We start from the raw sequence: 19,887 nt of genomic DNA on the forward strand, positions 1-19,887 counted from the left end.
TTAAAATGCTGGCATTAGCAAATAGGCTTGCCAAAATGTAGGTCCCTTGTCATATAACAATAATTTCTCCATGCAAAGCTTCTTCCACTTACTTTAGAGAGAAGCTTCTAATATATAAAGCTCAAGAAATCTTGAACATGTGAAACTGGAACAGGAAAATGATAATGCAATCTGTTTATCAAATGCTTTATCGGAAACAACCTTTCTTCCTCTGACAAGATAGGGGTAAGGTCTACGTATTAAAGTCCGCTTACACCTCGCCCTCCCCAGACCCTACTTGTAGAATTTCACCGAATATGTTATTGTTTCTTGTTGTTTGTTTATCAAATACTTCGTTGTGCTTCTCCTGGGATCAATGGTGGCAACCTACCTAAGGGCGGATGGATCACAGCTCTTATGATTCAACTAAATCCAATATTTTAGATATGAAGCATGAATATGTATGTGAAAAATCACTAACATTCAATAAATATTAAATTTTGAATCTATAATCTCAAAGATACAATGAGTTCAATACAAAAATTTTAAAGATTGAACCCATCAAAGTGTACATTCTGGATCTACCCCAGAATAGTGCATATGAAGTCTACTCACCGAACATACTCATAAGTCCACCAAGAATTCCAGCACCATTGCAGTAACCACATAACATATCTTTTTTACCTCTAGAAAGTGCAAACATGAAGGATATGATTAAACAGACGGCGTTGCAGCATTTTTATTCGACTTGCAATGTGAAACCATAATCACCAAAAGCACAAAGGATAGAACAATTACCTGCACAACCAACATAGTCCACCAGCTTTGAACCGCCTGTTGAAAAAGCCCGGAAATAAAAAAGCCCGTTAGGCCCGCTAAGCCCACTAGCCCGGCCCGTTTAGCCCAGGACCATATGGGCTTAGGCCAGTCACGGGCTGGTTCCACCCGTTGAGCCCACGAAATCCGGGACCGTGAGGCCCGGGACCGCCAGAGCCCAGGCCCGTTTGGCCCATCTAGGCCCGGACCCGGGCCCGGGCCAGAATACAGCATTACTACAGAGTGAAACTCGTGTGCCTTGACATTGTGAGCACAACACTGCATGTGATAGCAATATAGCGTATAAGAAACAGAAAGTGTTAAGCTAAATCAAAGTTGAAATGGATGATTTCAGGTCTGTGCAACCAATATGTATATATTTATTTCTCAAATAATCATGGACATAACTAATGAGTATAAGCAAGAAAAAGAACTATATAGGCAAGTTTAAGTATGTAACCATAAAGGCATCAACAAAAGTTCTCTGAACTAGGAAATTCTCGCCCAGATACATTGTAATTGTCACATAAAATTTGATGTATAATTTGACAGGAGTTTATAAAAAAGAGGTTCTTCCATCTAGTTCTCAACATCAAGAGTCAAATTACACTACTACACCAGATGCAAATATAATTTAATAAAAGAAGTTCAAAGCAGAGAGGAAAAAACAAACATTATGATGATGTAATGCATTCGCTAGTACCTGGAGCTTACAACAAGAATTTGTTTAACGTAGGAGTTCTACAAAATGCTTGGTTTCCACGCACGCACTCTCACCAGAGATGCAAATAAATGAATGATTTTCTTAGAAAAACAGAATCTTTATGATCTTTTATTTGATTGCAGATGCTGAGTTCAGGATTGAGACAAGAGGGGTTGCTCTGATGGTAAGCAACCTCCACTTCCAACCAAGAGGTTGTGAATTCGAGTCTCCCCAAGAGCAAGGTGGGAAGTTCTTGGAGGGAAGGATGCCGGGGGTCTATTTGGAAACAGTCTCTCTGGCCCAGGGTAGGGGTAAGGTTTGCGTACACACTACCCTCTCCAGACCCCACTAAGTGGGATTATACTGGGTTGTTGTTGTTGTTATGATGAGTTCAGGAACACAAGATTAGAAAGGTCAGAGAGTTTAGCAAAGGATTATGCCAACCCAGAACCATCAACTCCCCGTCTCAACTATGCTTGTTACTTAGAGGAACTATCATAAAAGGATTTTCAAGCATTAATTTGCCACTTGTTACAACACATACTTTGCGCATGATAGGGAGAAAGGTTAGTAATGTGTTAATTTAGGCCAAATACATAGACATCGCCTAAAGTAGGCTTCAATTTTCATTTTGATACCTCAACTAAGGCTAGTACCTATTAAACAATTTACCAAAGTTGGCTCCCTTTGGATGTGACGCGTGAGTACTTCCATCGCCCAGGAAAACAAAAAAGGGCCGAGTGTCGATCCCTGGTGCAACCCCAACACGACTGGGAAGTAATCCGAGTCCCCTCCCCCTATGCTCACCCAAGTCTTAGCTCCATCATATATATCTTTAATCACCCTAATGTATACAATAGGTACACCTCTAGCCTCCAAACATCTCCACATAACCTCCCTGTTATGAATCAAAATAACCGTGATGCCACATCTGGGATTTTGGTAAATTACATATGGGACCCTGGGTGAAAATAGAGCATGTGCACTGCGCGTGACAGAGACCAAGGAAATCGGGAGATAAATAATACGTTCATTGCATTCTAGAGTTAGGCTGAATTTGGTAGAAACTTCCCCTCTCTGGTCTCTCTCCACATTTCTGTAGCTCTGTCTTCCCATCCCCCTTCTTTTTGTTACTATCCTTAGTTATTGTTACTTTATAGTGTAATTCCTTTGTTATCACTATCAATATATCATTCTGTTATTTCTGTATTTGGTTGTGGATATTGGATCCATAACATTGGTGCTTTCATTGTCTCCATCTACCATGGTGGACCTATCTCACGCTCCAGTAATGGGTCGTTTCAGCGGTGAGAATCCTCTGGATTGGGTTCTTCAGGCAGAGAAGTATTTCAACTTTTACAATATTTCATCTGAGCATAAACTGTCATGGGCTTCATTCTATTTGGATGGCGATGCTTTGGAATGGTATCATTGGTTATTTCGAAACAAACAACTTGCAGGCTGGGACCATTTCGTGGACAAATTGTTTATTCGTTTTCGACGTCGAAATCGGGAAGCACCTGGCAGGCGTTTAGCCTTTCTCCAGCAGTTTACCATAATGGACTATTATCAGGCCCGAGCGACGGCTCTTCCATCATGGAGCAACATGGCCAACTTGCCCTTGCATCAATACTGCCATGCTCGCTCGAATTACGACAACCTGAACATTGCCCACAAGATGTCTCGGGAAATGCCCGATAGGGAAATTGATAATGTGGTAGTTACTAACACAAAATTACCCGCACCAGATGCTATGAAGCCAGAGAGTTGTGCTGAGAATCCATCTGTGCTAATTAAAATTGACGACGCTGCAGTTTTGGTAACTCACGTGGAGGAAGAGTTCTGCAATTCGATTTTGGATGACAACAAAGAGGACGCAGGCTTTCCTTTGCCACAATACTTTGTTGAGTCATTTAAATACGACAACGATAACAACGAGGTGCACAAGGTGTTTGATGAATTGTCGGATCGGTCTAAAGATGCCATTCAGGAATCACGCAAAGAGTTTATGATGAAATCAGAGACTACTGAGGAACATCTATCTAACGATTCGATGTATCTTGTCGCTCCAACTGATGCGGCAAATGATTGTGCTAAGGTTGTCGTAAATGAAGACAAGAATGATGAAGCGAAAATTGTTACCATTAGAGAAGAAACTCTGGACTTTGTTACTGCAATCAAAGAGAAGGCTCCATTATGGATTGGTTATGCATTCTCTATTTCCAGTGACCTCATCATGTTTGATGATCAACATGGACTTGAGCTAGCCCAATGTTTGGTGGCGATGTCGTGTATGGATTCAGCTTGCAGTTCCAGCCAACTTCTAAACAGAGGTATATTTAATTACTTAAGTGACTTTGGTCATGCTGCTCTTGTCTTATCATTGCATCGATATCCACCTGATCAGTTCGAATTAGACTTTCCATTTGATCCTGGCTCTAGTTTGCTTACCACGTTCCTTAGGGTTACAAAAAATTGTGTATTATGTGGTGCCTCGAGCAACTTTGAGTGTGATAAGCTCGTGACATTCAACGTATGGAATTCTTGCACTGCACCTTTGAAATTTCAATTCAGAAATACATACAGTGTTCGCCAATTTGCTCTGTTCGGAGTTGCTTTTGATGATCGACACTGTGCCAGATATTTTATTGTTTGTTCTTTCGACATGCTTTCTAGACTTGCAGAAGGTATTGGTAGTGGTATAAACGATCTGGTTCTACAAACAAATGTAGGATATTTGCCACTGTGTTTTTGTTGGGATGATGCTCCTGGTATTTGGCTCTATTTTTATGGATCATATGTCGATTTCTCTGCTCGAACACTGCCTCTTCAAATGACCAAGGAAGAAACAGAAGCTATTGTGACTAACACTACACTAGTTATTGGTTGTATAATACATAGTTTAAAATGCTGTGTGCTCAATTTGTTCGACGAAATGGTGGAAACTGTGATTCTTTTTGTTTCTAACGAGGTGTTTTTAGGGAATTGGAATGGAGAGACAGCAAGTCTTACTGTCGAGAACCATGGATTGGGCATACAATTTTTGAAGTGGTTCGATATTGGGCATGCTTTTATGGTTGATTCTGGTTGTACAACTCTTCCTAATGTTCCTTTAAGATCTAAATCAGACTCGCATACATCAGTAGACGAAATTGCTAAAAGTAGAGGTTTGGTTGCAATGTCGTACTTTGAGACTGTGTGCGACATGGAATGTATGTGTCCGTATCCGATTTTCCCATGCTCTTATCCAGAGACTGTGCAACAAATAGCAACATTTGTCACTGTGATAGCATCTAATATTGAGGGTGTGGATTATGTGGCTGGGCTTGAAGGTTTCTTACTAAAGGTGAAAAATTCTAAGCTGAAGGCTTGGGCATTGGAGGTACATTCACTTTTGAAAACCTTAAGCAGGAAAGTATCTAATTATATATTACCACTAGTCAAAATAGTGATGTACAAAACTTGTTGGAGTTCTAGTTGCTATAATGTAGACTTGTTGGTTGCATTCAATGGTGCACTTAGAGATGGGATTGTTTTATTATATTGTGGTACTGATACTTCCCAAGCAGATTATTTCAATGATGCCATTTCTATAGGGTCATTTCAAGCTTTAAGACTTCGAATTCTTGTGGTTGCTTCAGATTGTAATCAAGGAAGTCAAAGCTTATTTACAAATCTAGCTCTATGGATGTTCATTGTTGCTGCCAGTTATACTAACACAGATTTTACACCTGCGGTAGAGGAAATGTTTAGTTTATATGATCTGATTGCAATGTGGTTAGAAGGAATTCCTGACTCGAACCTTGAGGGCAAGGTTCTTATTAAGGACGGGGGTATTGTTATGAATCAAAATAACCGTGATGCCACATCTGGGCTTTTGGCAAATTACATATGGGACCCTGGCTGAAAATAGAGCATGTGCACTGCGTAGGAAATCGGGAGATAAATAATATGTTCATTGCATTCTAGAGTTAGGCTGAATTTGGTAGAAACTTCCCCTCTCTGGTCTCTCTCCACACTTCTGTGGCTCTGTCTTCCCATCCCCCTTCTTTCTGTTACTATCCTTAGTTATTGTTACTTTATAGTGTAATTCCTTTGTTATCACTATCAATATATCAATTTGTTATTTCTGTATTTGGTTGTGGATATTGGATCCATAACACTCCCTCAAGACTTTATTGTAAGCCTTTTCTAAGTCAAAATAATTGAATAGTTCTCCTTAGAAAATAGTTGGCAGACATAAAAATTCCCTATTAGTTAAACCACCTTTTTCTAAAAAGGATTGTAATAATTCTGGTTTGACACTATTTGGAATGGCTCTATCATATTGAGCCAGAGCTCCGATCACAACCCCTGAAAACTGGGCATTCAGTCTAAATTCCTAGCAGTCTTTTTCAGTTGTATTTGTTTTAACCAAAAAAGAATAAAGATAGTCCCGAAGAGCGGAATGGCCGTCCAACTCCCCCAAATACAAGGGAGCGTCCAAGTCTTATTGTGAAAGAAACAAGCCGCCCCGCCACACCAGTTCATATCTTTGTTTCGTGTGTTCCTGGAAGGAATTCGATCTCGAAATACCACCTAAATAACTACGGCCAGAGAGTCAACTAGATCGGGAAGAAAGAGTCTAGAGATCAAATCCTTTCGATCTCCAGTCATTACGATCTCTTTCTCAAACTAAACACTGTTTCAAGGCCTGGTTGCCAGCTTGTTGTGCATACTATTGCAATGTTTCAACGGTAAAAAGAAACAATGAATTCGTTGGGGCTTTCAATGCAAAGCACAAATACAACACGAGCTTTAAGGAAGAAAGGCACAAATGAAATAAAAAAAAGTATACATGTAACAAGTATAATTACAAATAACAATTGTATGAACGATGGAAGTGACTAGGGGTGTTCATGGTTCGGTTTGGATCGATTTTTACCTAAAAAGAAACCAAACTAAGTAAGTCGGTTTTTCAAATATTAGAACCAAACCAAACCAATTAAGTCGGTTTTTCTCGATTCGCTTTATGTCGATTTTTCGGTTATTTGTCGGTTTTTTCTGAAATATAAGACATACGCTACCAAACACATATTCCGGCGACCACATTTTCAATGTAACACTATCAAATCAATTGCCCTTTGAGAAATCTATTATTTACCAAAATATATTGATGATAATTGAATCAAATAGTGATGAATAATTTAAGGACCAATCAAATTAGAATGTAAAGGTAAAGAACTATATTAAAAGTGCAAACTATTAACATTTACCATAATTTTTTTGAAACTTTGTATAACAATATACATACATATAGGTGTAATAATAAATTTGACATAGCTACTCCTATAGTCGGTTTGGTTCAATTTTTTCTGATTAAAACCAAAACCAAACAAAATTTGATCGGTTTTTAAAATTCAAAACCAAAACCAAACCAAACCAAAAAGTATCGGTTTTTTTGGTCGGTTTAGTTCGATTTTTTGGGTTTTTATGAACACCCCTAGAAGGAACTAAAAGATACAATCAAGTTAAACAGCCATTGTTAAGTGATGCACTCCTCAAGACAGATTTCATGAGTAAAGAGATGCACACCTTAACCTAAACCAAAGCAAAACCTAACTGAGGTGGCTGGACTTTAGCGTGCCTCAAACGAACCTCTAACTATATTATTGGATCAATGTGATTTATCCCGAAACATTTTCACTTTCAAATCGTCCAAATCATGCACCGTAGCATGGGCGAAGCTACATGTTATAAAGGGTGGTCAACTGACCATCCTTCGTCAGAAAATTACACTGCTTATAGAGGTATATAACATATATTGAATACTCTTTCTCGGAGAATTTTTTTCACTTCATTCAAGTTTGAACACCCTTGCGTAAATTTCTGGCTTCGCCACTGCACCGTAGTATGCTTTAGTCAGCTCCTTGTGCATAACAAGATTTCATTACCTTACTCTCGGTCCAAATAGTTACGAGTTATAACCTGTTTGGTTTCTACCTATCACATCCCAAATGTAACATGAAAGACACCCGTAGGCCTAAACTACATTACTAGTATCTAATGAAAAACCAGATGAACCGTTCCCTGTAAGACTATCCATAATTTAAAGTCTCAGCTAAACTACACGTAACAACAACATGCATCAAGAGTTACCCATTACACCATATAATATGTCCCAACATCAAATTTATAATATCAACAAACCATAGATGAAGCACAAAGTTTTGGAAATATATAGTCGTAACAAACCATAGTATTAATTACTGTTACGACCCAAGGGAGTCCATGGAGCAACTCTAAAGTTCAAAACAACATGATTAAGCAAAAGAAACTCCAAGTATAGCACCCACAGATGAGAAATGGGGCTCACCAAAACAACCTTCTCAAACCAACAATGCCTCAACCATCGAGTGGCGTCTCAATACCTGGATCTGCATACGTAAAGTAAGGAGTGAGTTTTCAGACTCAACAAGTGATAACTATATCAAAGCTAAGGATTTCATAAACTGTTATAGTAACATACACAACATCATGTAGCCTTGATTCAGATGCACATTTCATCGATAGGAAAATCACAACATAATGAATGAAAACTTTGATACCTTGATATAATGTAGTGATACTTTAGATTAGGTAGCTGACTATAGCCTTGATGACAGTCATACTTACCGCTTCTCCTAGGTTAGCCTAATAACCTTGATTATAGCTACCTAACAGGTAACACATATGACATATCCTTTCCTTGACAAAGATATATATCTTTTAGGAGGGAGTTATAGTTATTTTACATCATCCAAATATATATATATATATATATATAAATAATTTCAATAACCCAAATTCTTGTTAATTTTAAAGCTTTAAATATTTAAAAAATAATTAAACAATAATTATGTCTAATGTGCGATTTATTATTAAAAGGTATAAAAGATGATCAACATTTTGCGTAGGTGCTTCGTGCTTTAATAATAGTGAATGTAGTTTAAAATATTATATAAAAATTTGATGAATATAAGATATTGTTTGAGTAGGAAAATAATTCAAGTATAATATAAAAATATACTATAGTTCAAAGGTAACACAAACATATTATAGTTTTCAAGGAATGTTTTGGTTAATTTTTTTTTTTCACCCGCTAGGCTCCTAAATATTTCAGATTTTAAAGAAATTTAGAAAATTGCAATCAAGTAATTAGCACCAGTTACCTTAAAATTTTGAAATATAACCAAAAAAAAATAAAAAAATAGTACTAATTGCAACCAAGTTAGCACCGGTTGGGTTAAAATTGAAATATTCTTCGACATATAAACACATGTTCAAGTCTTTTGAAATGAGACTAATCATTTACAGTCTACATTTATTGTTTTATTCAAATAAGAAAACAATTTATATAAGGTAGTATATTAATCGATAAAAAGCAAAATTTTAATTGTGTTTCAAGTCATAAATACGAGGAAAATAATTAAATTTATAATTTTGTCCAACGTAAAATAAGTTTTAAAAGGTAAAAAGGTGAAAGACATTTTGCTTAGGGCCTTTGGTGCTTTTAATATAATATATTAATTAATATAGATAAACTACTTAAGTTTTTTCAAAAATTTAGTGAAACCTCCAAAGCAATAATGAATTATTCGACTACAATATATACAAGCCTTGAAAATACTTATTATTTACAATTACTACTTTATTACTCATTTTTTATTACCTATTCCGAAAATAATTTGATTCACGTAATCAAAGCATCCAGTTATCCAAATGTTACAATATTAATCAAGAATATACAACAATATACCCAGTATATTTCCACAAATGAGGTCAGAGGAGGATAATATGTACACATACTTTACCCCGAACTTGTGAAGGAAAAGAGGCTGAAGAAACTAATCAAGAATATAAAAGTAAAAAAAAAAAAGAAAAAAAAAAGTAAAAGCAAGCCAAAGAATTGCAATTGACGAGTATAACTTTAATTTGTGAAATGAAAGACGAGTGTAACTTAAATAAATATATGCTTAAGCTTCATATATAAGCAATTATTGAAAGTTCATTCTAGCATATAATGTTTATACTCACCTGGATGATTTTAGGATACGAATATCCAGGGGTTTGTTTCCGATGTCTTCTTGTTCTTGTTGAATTTGTGCAGCAGAAGCCTCGAGTTTTGGCATACATTCGTATAACTCAATTAGTTGCAGTGAGTTGATATATGCAAACTCAATGGGTATCTCTGCCAAGAAATAGCAAGATCGAAGAACAAGGCATTCAAGGGCAGGGAAATTGTCATCTGTGGCTTTCCAGTACCTGAGACATGTACTATCAATTAGCAAAAGCTTCAACTGAGTAAAACCCCCAGCAACTGTATTCCATTCATTGTCATTCATAACACTTAGCACCTTTAGCACCTCAAGGTTAGGCAATTCACTTAAAATGTTTATGTCCTCCCACCTTAGACAAGTTCCATTCAACCTTAACTTCTTGAGCGTTGCTGGAAAAGCTTTTGCACTTGGAATAGTCGCATCTCCAAACTTCCACGTGCTAAGAAAATAAAACCTCAAATTTTCAAGTTGATGTAGATGGACAAGATTGTCGAAAAGTCTAGAATCTTCACAGCCATCTTTATCTCCAAAAATTTCTAACTTTTTAACATTTCGAATCCCTGGAAAAACCTCCTTTGTGCAACTAAATGCATCCAACCAATAAATAGTTTGTACATTTGAAAGGACCAAGTACGTCCCCTCTTCCTCAGCAGATACACTTGGAGGATTTGGTAAATAAAATGAATTCAGTTTGAGATGCCTTAATTGCATTAGTTCCCAAATTTGCTCCGGAAACACTATACATTCCGAACTAGACCCTTCAAATATGAGTGTGTGCAGATTCCATAACCTGCAAATTTCTGGAGGTATGTCAATGAAACGCCCGGACAACGCTAGGTACCTCAACCAAATGAGGCATAGTATTTGTGAAGGGAATGACTCCAACTCTATGGGACTCAAGTCCAAGGTTCTGAGTAATTTGAAACGAATAATCTCTGATTCCAGAGTAAAATTTGGTAAAGGACAATAATTGGAAAGAGAGATAATAGAACGAGTTCGTTTCAAGAAATAATTGCTATCATCGACATCATCATCTCTCTGACCCCTTATCAAATGATGCAGTTCAGGGGTAAGAAGGGCCCTATAGTAACCACAGTGAATATCATCATGTTCAGTCCATCGTTTACAGGGCCCTATTTTATGCCTGCTAAGATGACGATATTTTGGAGGAACAGGATTTGGTTCATCATCAAGTTCAAGTACAATGTCGTGACTTTGAGCTATTTCATCCGAACCATCATCTTCATCCAAATCGAGGTAATGAAATACAATATCATTCATGATAAAATTTTGGCTTTGAGCTTCTCTCAAGCATAGCTCATATATTAGATCATGAACCTTATATGATTTAATTTCTGTTTCATCCCAGTTTTTCTCACAGACAAGAATGAGACACCTGTCGACAAGATCTTTTAAACACTTCTCAGCCTCCCCTTCAAAGTCTTTTTCCAACTTCAAAAACCCCTCAGCTATCCATAATCTCACCAACCTCTTCACCGAAATCTCTGTCTTCTGGAAAAGCTCCAAAATACAGAAGGCATGCTTTTAGGTTACTGGTCAAGTGATTGTAACTCAACCCAAGCACGTGTAAACATTGTTTATCAGGATCATTTGTGACAAACGACATGACATCTTGAGCAACATTTTCCCAATCTTCTATTGTCCTTTCAGATTTGGATAGAATCCCAGCAACCACAACAATGGTTAGCGGTAACCCTTGGCATTTGTCGACAATTTGCTTCCCAATAGTCTCATATTCAGATGGCAATTCTTCACTTGCAAACGCCGCACTTTTGAAAAGGTTCCAACTCTCATATGGATCCATGAAACTCATCTGTAAAGAAAAATTCTCTGTACCAGCATAACAAGCTACATCAGTGTCACGGGTAGTCAACAATACTCTGCTCTCATTGTTTTCACTTGGAAAGCATTGTCTCACGTCATCCCATGCTTTACTGCTCCACATGTCATCCATGACAATTAAATATCTCCTGCTTTTTAAACTCTTTTGTAGCATATCTGCTAGCTCTGCCTCATCTTCCATGTAAAATGTGTCACCCATTCTAGAACGGAGAAGGCTTAGCAGGATTTCTTTTACATTGTGATGGCTAGATACAGTAGCCCAGGCACGAACATCAAAATGAGATTGAATGGATACATCATTATAAACTTCTTTTGCTAAAGTTGTTTTACCAATGCCCCCCATCCCCAAGATCGGGATGACTTTCAGTTCACCAGAGGAGCGTCTTGTCAGATCTTCTAACAACCTTTTCCTTTGATCATCACGTCCCACCATATTCTTCTTAACATTCAAAACATCTTTTGCTGAACTTGAACCTCGAACCAAAGATTTCTTTGATGCTTGTTTGCCTTTGTGTTGAATCTTCATGGACTCTTTCTGGACATGGCTAATGTCCTCAGCTACTTGTTGTAGGCTATCACAAAACATCTCGTGTGCCCTTTCTTTCTGCATTTCATCATTTGCCATTACAGCTTCTGTTAGTCTCAGCTGAATTGTGTATTCAACAGCATTTGCAACTTCTTTTATCCGTGCTTCCAAATCTGTCATTTCCTCAGACACATTGCTTCTCTCAGAGTTCTTGAGGAAAACTTCCAGGGAACTAACTTTTTCATGAAGAGTGAGGATTTCTTCTCTGTGGTCACAAATTAGAGATTGTATTGGTGATTTCGACGTCAAGAGCAGTTCTATCGTTCTCATAAGAGAAGCAATACTAGCATAAGCCATATCTACTGTATCTGTGTCCTATGAGATTATGACCTGAAAGCTGCATGTTGCAAGAAGCAAGTGGTGTTACACATAACATGATATTTGCAAAAGGGAGGCAAAAACAGCAGATCAGATAAATTTCAGGCTTCACTTATCTCAAAGTTCTCAATCTCCTTTGCGTACTGATCTAGACTTGTATAATTAATACTATAATATTCGTAGCTTCTATAGACATTGTGTCTATTTATTTTGATGTTCAGGTCATGTATGTTGCTACACGAGTTTACACTTTTGCGGTATATAATCTTTAGACTTACTCTCTAACCCTTGAGAAGGGTATGTGCAATTTGTCATGCATCTATTGGTTTGGTGTAAATACCCGGTGTGGGTAAGTTTTTACGTAAATAGAGTAATAAACTTTGGAAGTACCTAATACCTATATTTACTGGTCATTAGTATACATGTAAACGATATTTTCATTTGTGAAATCTCTTATAACTATATGTATCCTATTCCCACTTTTTTAATATAGTTTTCCTTCACCCTCAATTTTTTAAATACTTTTGTACTGTTTCACAGGAAATTAAATGCTGTGATTCTATAATACTTTGAACATGAAGTTCTCTACTTTTCTTTAAAAAAACAAGATCAATCAATCAACTATATATGTCGCAATCCCAAACTGCTTGATTCGGCTATATGAATCCTCCGTACTCATTCTGCTCTACTTGTAACATTTTTATTTGAATACAGGTAAATAAGTTGTATATTAAGGCAAATTAGAGGCTTATAACTAGAGATTTTATAAATCTCACACTTACCTCGAAAAGTAACACCACAACTCCTAGGAAATATCAGATTAAATGTAAGTACAATAATGACAAATCTTTAATTTATAATTGTAGGTATCATCTATATGGATCTTTACTTCAATAAGGTTCTATGCTTAGCTAAATCAACTTTAATGTTTGAATACCGTAGTGATTGGACCCCATATGAGTTCCAAATTTTACCTATACAATTACAACACGGTTGACTCTGTTTGTTAGAAGAACCATCACATTAAAAATTGAAGTTGGATTAGCTAAATGAATTTGAAATCCTGAAAGTTGTATAAGTCATAGTATATATAGACTAAGATGATCAGTTAAGTGTTTTCAAACTTCTTAGTCAAAATATGGAAAAGGTATGTATCACGATAATATTGTTTATCGTGAAGGTTTTATATTTCACAATATAAAAGGTTTCAATTATTGATTTATTCCACATTGCTTAGGGCATTTCAAAAATTATTCTGCTGCCGCTCTTTAGTGGGAAATGGTAATAATATTCTGGAAAGGGCAAAAGGAAAAAGTCTAAACAGCAGCAAGTTTTAAATTTAAAATAAAAAAGACGGAATATCTCTAGTCAATGGCAAATATAGCTTTTAGAAAAAATTACTCTCTCTATCAGATGGAGCAATATTCCTACCAAATCAGGCCTATATTTTATCTTCTTATCCAAAGGCGGATCCAGGATTTTAAGAGGATGGATACACTATTATAAATAAACGGATTTAGGATTTAAATTTGATATTCAACCTTTGGCTTACTGAAACCATTACACTATTGAAATTATAGATTTACATTTTTTAGACATTTTCGTGATTTTTCCAAAATACATCTATACTCCATGTCGAAAATTTGTTAGTCGAACCAGTTAATTGGCTCTATATTACATCCTCAATTACTACTAGTTTTAATATAAGACATTTCGTTTAATTATATAAAATTTTATTATTACATAAGAAGAACAGGGATAGACTTGGGGATTTTAAAAAATAAACCAAATAAAGAAAGAAAAACAAAGAACCAAGTTCTTAATCAAAAAGCAAGATGGACAAGAAAATTAAATCCTTGACCTCACTTGGTGCAACCATTAACCATTACACCATGACTCTTTGAGCTTGGGTGCACACACATATATTTATATTATTTTAAAGTAATATAACATCTATGCATGGTTCAAGGAGGAGAGCATGGGTGCACGTGAACCTGCTTTCATCCCCGTAGATACGCCCATGTTCTAAGAAACGGATCCAGGATTTAAACTCTATGCGTTCAACCTTCCAGGTTTTTAGTAATGAACCTATTAAATTTTTAAAGTACTGGGTTATAAATTTTTGTTATAACTTTACTGGATTTTTATACATAAAATTGTGTTCTGTGTCGAAAGTACTGGGTTCACATGAATCCGGAATTCCTAAGATGCATCCGCCCCTGCCTGTTCTTATCCGGTTTGGCTCACTTTGTATATAACTTGATTTTTTTCATTCCTTGGCCCAATATTAAAGACTCGCTTCTATTTTGAAAATTTGAGTAGGATCTTCGAACTCGAAGAACACCGAAGCTTCATTATTAAAATCCTTATTGCTGGATTAGAAGAGTGGATCGAAATTCATGGTTAAAGTAGCTATTGGATCTACGAGTTTTGTTGGGTTTACTGATATTTTGAGGTACATTTCATTGCTGAAAACGTAAGGCGAACACCGAAGAAATTAGAAAACCTCCATTGTTGGAGTTCAAGTTTCTCAAATCTGAAGTGAGTAAATTTTACAAATTTTTGTGCAATATGAGTATGACTTTAATAGTAACCCATGAAATTTTCTCTAGTTTTTACTATTCTTTGTGATGAAAAACTTTCTAAAGTACATCGACAACAAATATAGTATTAATATCGACATAATATTACAAAATTTATGCCACATAATGCACCTTAAGTTCTCTTTAGGGGCACTTTCAATCAGTAATATTCAGAAATGGAACTATATGTGAAACTCCTGGCCAAATTAAATCTCCAAATAGAAATCAGTGTTTTTAAAGACGAAAAGCGCAAAAAAGATTTAAGGTCTATTGGGGCTTTAAGCGCAAAGCGCAAATAAAACAGGGGCTTTAATGAAGAAAGGCGCAAATGGAGAAAAACTACACATATGTATGTGCAGTCCAAGACTAATATGTATAAGCATGAATGCCTTATATATGGACAAAGAAATTGAAGAAAATTTACGATAAAGTGAAATATCAATTGTTTAGTATCGCATCTTCAGGATTACGCTCATTTGCAAAGAAAAGTATGCCTTAGAACCTTGATAACAACACTGAAGCGCCCGCTAAGCGAAGCGAAGCGCTCAACATGTTTTGAGCCTCGCTTTAGGGCTTAAGCGCTATGCTTTCCTCAACCGAGGATCTATTGGAAACAGCCTCTCTATCCTCACAAGATAGGGATAAGGTCTGCGTACGCACTACCCTCCCCAGACCCCGCGGTGTGGGATCAGACTGGGTATGTTGTTGTTGTTCAAGGCTTAAGCGCGCTTTAAGCTCGCCTTTGATAACACCGATAGAAATTAAGCAATAGATTCCACGTTGAAATATTAGTAAGATGCTAGCTCATGTTATATTCCAATAATGATTTGTTTTTGTTTCAGAAGTGAATTGCAAATGTTGATGTATTATTACTAATTTTTAGGTACTTTTGTCAGTAGATTAAAAGAAACAAATACATTGCAAATAAAACCATAACAATATTATAATAGACGAGCAACAGAAACTCTGTAACAGTCTCAAATCACAAATCTATTATTTTCCCGCTTTTATTTCCTGTTAACATCTTGATATAACCTTTAGGGCCTCTAAAGAAAAAAATGACTTCATTCACCAAGTTTCAATAATTCAATGACAATTTAAGCGAAGGGGAGCTTTGGAGTAACGGGTAAAGCTGCTACTATTTGACCGGGAGATCATGGGTTCTAGCCGTAGAAACAGCCTCAAGCAAGGATGCAAGATAAGGCTGCGTACAAGAGACCCTGGTTGTACGGCCCTTGAACCATAAGCATAGCGGGAGCTTAGTGCAGGGGCTGCCCTTTTAACGACCATTTAAGCATTGAACTTGTACTATATATATGATATATAGTGCAAGGAGATAAAACATTAAACAAGAGTAATTAAGGGCAACTAACCTTTCAATGGCAGATCAGCAATACAGGAGAGTTGGGAAGCAGCAAAAATCACTGCAACAAATATACACAATTAATATAATGAATATCAACAAACAAATGGGTAAAGCACACTAAAAATACAGTGTGTAACCAACATAAAATCAAGAGAACAAGGAATTGAGAAAACAAAGGAAAATAACGTACCTTTAAAGGGCTGCAATGGTTTAGGCAACCAAGTTACCAAGTGAATTCTATATAAAGAACAAAAGAGTTGTCTTTTATGTGAATTTCATGACAACTTCAATTAGGGAATATAATATTATACCAAATGGGCATAATTTATTATAAGCCATGTTGGTTATACGTAAAGGCAGATCCACAAGTTGAAATTTATGGATTCCTACAGCGGCCTCAAATTAATATATAATAATAGGTCAATTCAAAGTCATATTTTTATAGATATCTAATAGATTTCTCAAAACATATACAAGGTCTCGGTAAAAGCTATTGAGTTCACATGTAACCCATAGGTTTCATATAGTTCCGCCTCTGATTATATAGCACCTTCACATTAGCTGGTCTATGAGGATTGGAGATTAATAAATCAAAGAAAGATGTGAGATAACAAAGAAGATGGCATACCTCTGAGTTGCTAAAATCGTGTCTACGTTCATGTTACCATCAAGTAAATTTTATACAAGGAAAGAAAGACTTGACTTTGTTAAATGGGATGACAACTTCAATCAAGAAATATAATATTTATGAGCCACATGGGTGTTAGTATTTTATAAACCAGGTTGGCATGTTATCACCAAGTGATTCTATATAAAAAAGAAAGACTTGACTTAATAAAATAGGTGACAACTTAAGGATTTACAATATTAGACCACATGAGTGTTAATATATGAAGTGGAGCCTTGGTACAACGGTAAAGTTGTCTTCGTATGACCTATAGGTTACGGGTTTGAGTTGTGGAAGCATTTACTAATGGTTGCATTAGGATAGACCATCTACATCACACCCCCTGAGGTGCGGTCTTTCCTAGACCATGCGTAAATCCAGGATACCTTGTGCATCAGGCTGCCTTTATGAGTGCTAATGTATATTATAAATTTAACTCTCGGGTTGCTGATAGGGAAATTATATTAGCTAAGAAATGTCTTCCCTTGTAACCAAAATATTTTAGAGTGAAAAGAAGAAAATTCAATATATAGTAAGAAACAGTGGACTTCATAGAAATGAATTTTCATCTTGGGAAGGGTGTTAATCTATATATAATATTTTAGAGTGAGGATTGTACAATACTATAATATAAGAAACCATGATAGTTAGCAACCACTGGATTAATTAATTAGCTGGTATACCAGAAAGTCTGTACCCACATTAGATTAATAAATTTTGATGGCTAACTAAAGATTATGTAAGCAAATGTGGTGTCCAATATTATTCAAAACTTTTTATTTATTTTTCTTTCAAGAATTCTTTACTAATGTTTTCTACTCTTTTTCAAAGAAATAACTATAGCCCCTATAGCAGAACACTAGAACAGCAATTTCTTCCCAACCTCCTTTTTTATTCTTTTTCTTTTATGATTCCCTACCTCCAATCCTCACCCAATCACCCTTACACTACGACAACTCTGAAGCCAAGGAAGGCAATTTGACAATATATGATACAACAAATATGTGAAATATTGAGTGAGAATTGAGTAGTAATAGAAAAAATTAAAAAAAAAAAAAGAAAAATGTTCAAATTCACCTGAACAATCGGATTACCTTGAGCTCCATCAAGCACAGTTTGTTAATCAAAATTGCACTTAAAGTGGCACGTGATACAAGCCATTTTCCAGCAAGCATCATCTTTTCCGGAGGGAGATGTGGGAGTTTTTCGCCGGAGCGAGATCCATCGCCAGAGGCGGCGGAGTTGTTCGCCGGATCTAGATCCATCGCCAGAGGGGCGGTCGAGGTGGAGGAGTTGTTCGCCGGAGCGGGACATCCGACCACGTCGGTAGATCGGCGATGGAGGTGTGAGGCATTCGTGCAGGTGTTGCGTTTGGAGTGTTTAGTTTTTCTATTTCTTTTTTGTTTTTTGTTTTCCACATCTCAGCAAAAAGTAATTTCACGAATGGTTATTTTATTTTTACTTTATTGCGTTAAAATTGCTAAACAAAATACTTTTAAAAACAGGACACTGTTATAAATATATTATATTATGGATGTTCATTTAGTACTCTGTTGTAAATAAGTTTCCTGAAGAAGCTTATCCATATGGGACTCCACCGTAAATATGTTTATCTATTTAGTACTCTATTGGAAATAAGCTTCGTGAAGAAGCTTATCACTTCGGTACCCGGTTATGGATAAACATTATCTCCTATAGAAGATTATCCATATCAGGTATAATAAGTTTATCCTTTCGGTGCCCGATTATGGATAAACATTACCCCGGTAGAAGATTATCCATACCGGGTATAATAAGCTTATCCTTTCAGTACCCAGTTATGGATAAACATTATCCCCGGTAGAAAATTATCCATACCGGGTATAATAGTTTATCCTTTCAGTACCCGATTATGGATAAACATTACCCCGGTAGAAGATTATCCATATCGGATATAATAAGTTTATCCTTTCAGTACTCCGTTATGGATAAACATTGCTCTCAGTAGAAGATTATCCATATCTGGTATTGTAGCAGCTTCCTTTCTTCTATAAATAGAAGAGATTTCAGTTCATTATGTACGTCAGTTTGAATTCAAATAATATATCAGTTTCTCTCTATAGTTGTCTTTAATTTACAGTCTTTATTTTATAAAACGTTATCAGCACGAGACTCTGCTATCTCGAACAAATATTTTGAAAGTATCTGAGGTAAGAACTTTTTTTTCCTAAATAATGTCAAATCTTTCTAAACTTGAATTTGTAGCCCTGAATATATCGGGCAAAAGCTACATGTCTTGGGTGCTTGATGCTGAAATTCATCTTGATGCGATGGGTCTGGCAGACACCATCAAAGACAAAAATCAAGCATCAAACCAAGACCGTGCCAAAGCAATGATATTTCTACGCCATCACCTTGATAAGGGCCTGAAAATGAAATATCTTACTGTTAAAGATCCAGTCATACTGTGGAATAATTTGAAAGATAGATATGACCACTGAAGATGGTCGTTCTTCCACAGGCACGATATGATTGGACTCATCTAAGGCTACAAGATTTTAAATCTATCAGTGAGTATAATTCTGTTATGTTCAGAATTATTTCCCAATTGAAATTATGTGGTGATAATATTACTGATCATGATATGTTGGAGAAAACTTTCACCACTTTTCATGTCTCGAATATGCTCCTGCAACAGCAATATCGAGAGATGAGATTTAAAAAGTATTCTGAACTTATCTCACATCTTCTTATAGCAAAGCAACATAATGGGCTAATCATGAAAGCCGACCTATTGGTTCTTGTCCATTCCCTGAAGTGAATGAGACGAACTTCCACCAAGCTAAACGTGGAAGAGGTCGTGGCCCCAGTCGTGGTCATGGCCGTGGTCGGGGAAGAAACCCCAATCATGGTAATAATAATGCACCAAAGAAGCCTCCTCACCACCAGC

General features: G+C 36.3%; 1 pseudogene; it reads right to left on the reverse strand.

The window, feature by feature from the left end:
* Window positions 1-7,582: 7,582 nt before the first annotated feature.
* On the reverse strand, window positions 7,583-18,992 carry LOC104218188 (putative late blight resistance protein homolog R1A-3; annotated as a pseudogene).
* Window positions 18,993-19,887: the final 895 nt, after the last annotated feature.

Source organism: Nicotiana sylvestris, chromosome 6, assembly GCF_000393655.2.
Source record: "Nicotiana sylvestris chromosome 6, ASM39365v2, whole genome shotgun sequence".
Lineage (NCBI taxonomy): Eukaryota > Viridiplantae > Streptophyta > Magnoliopsida > Solanales > Solanaceae > Nicotiana > Nicotiana sylvestris.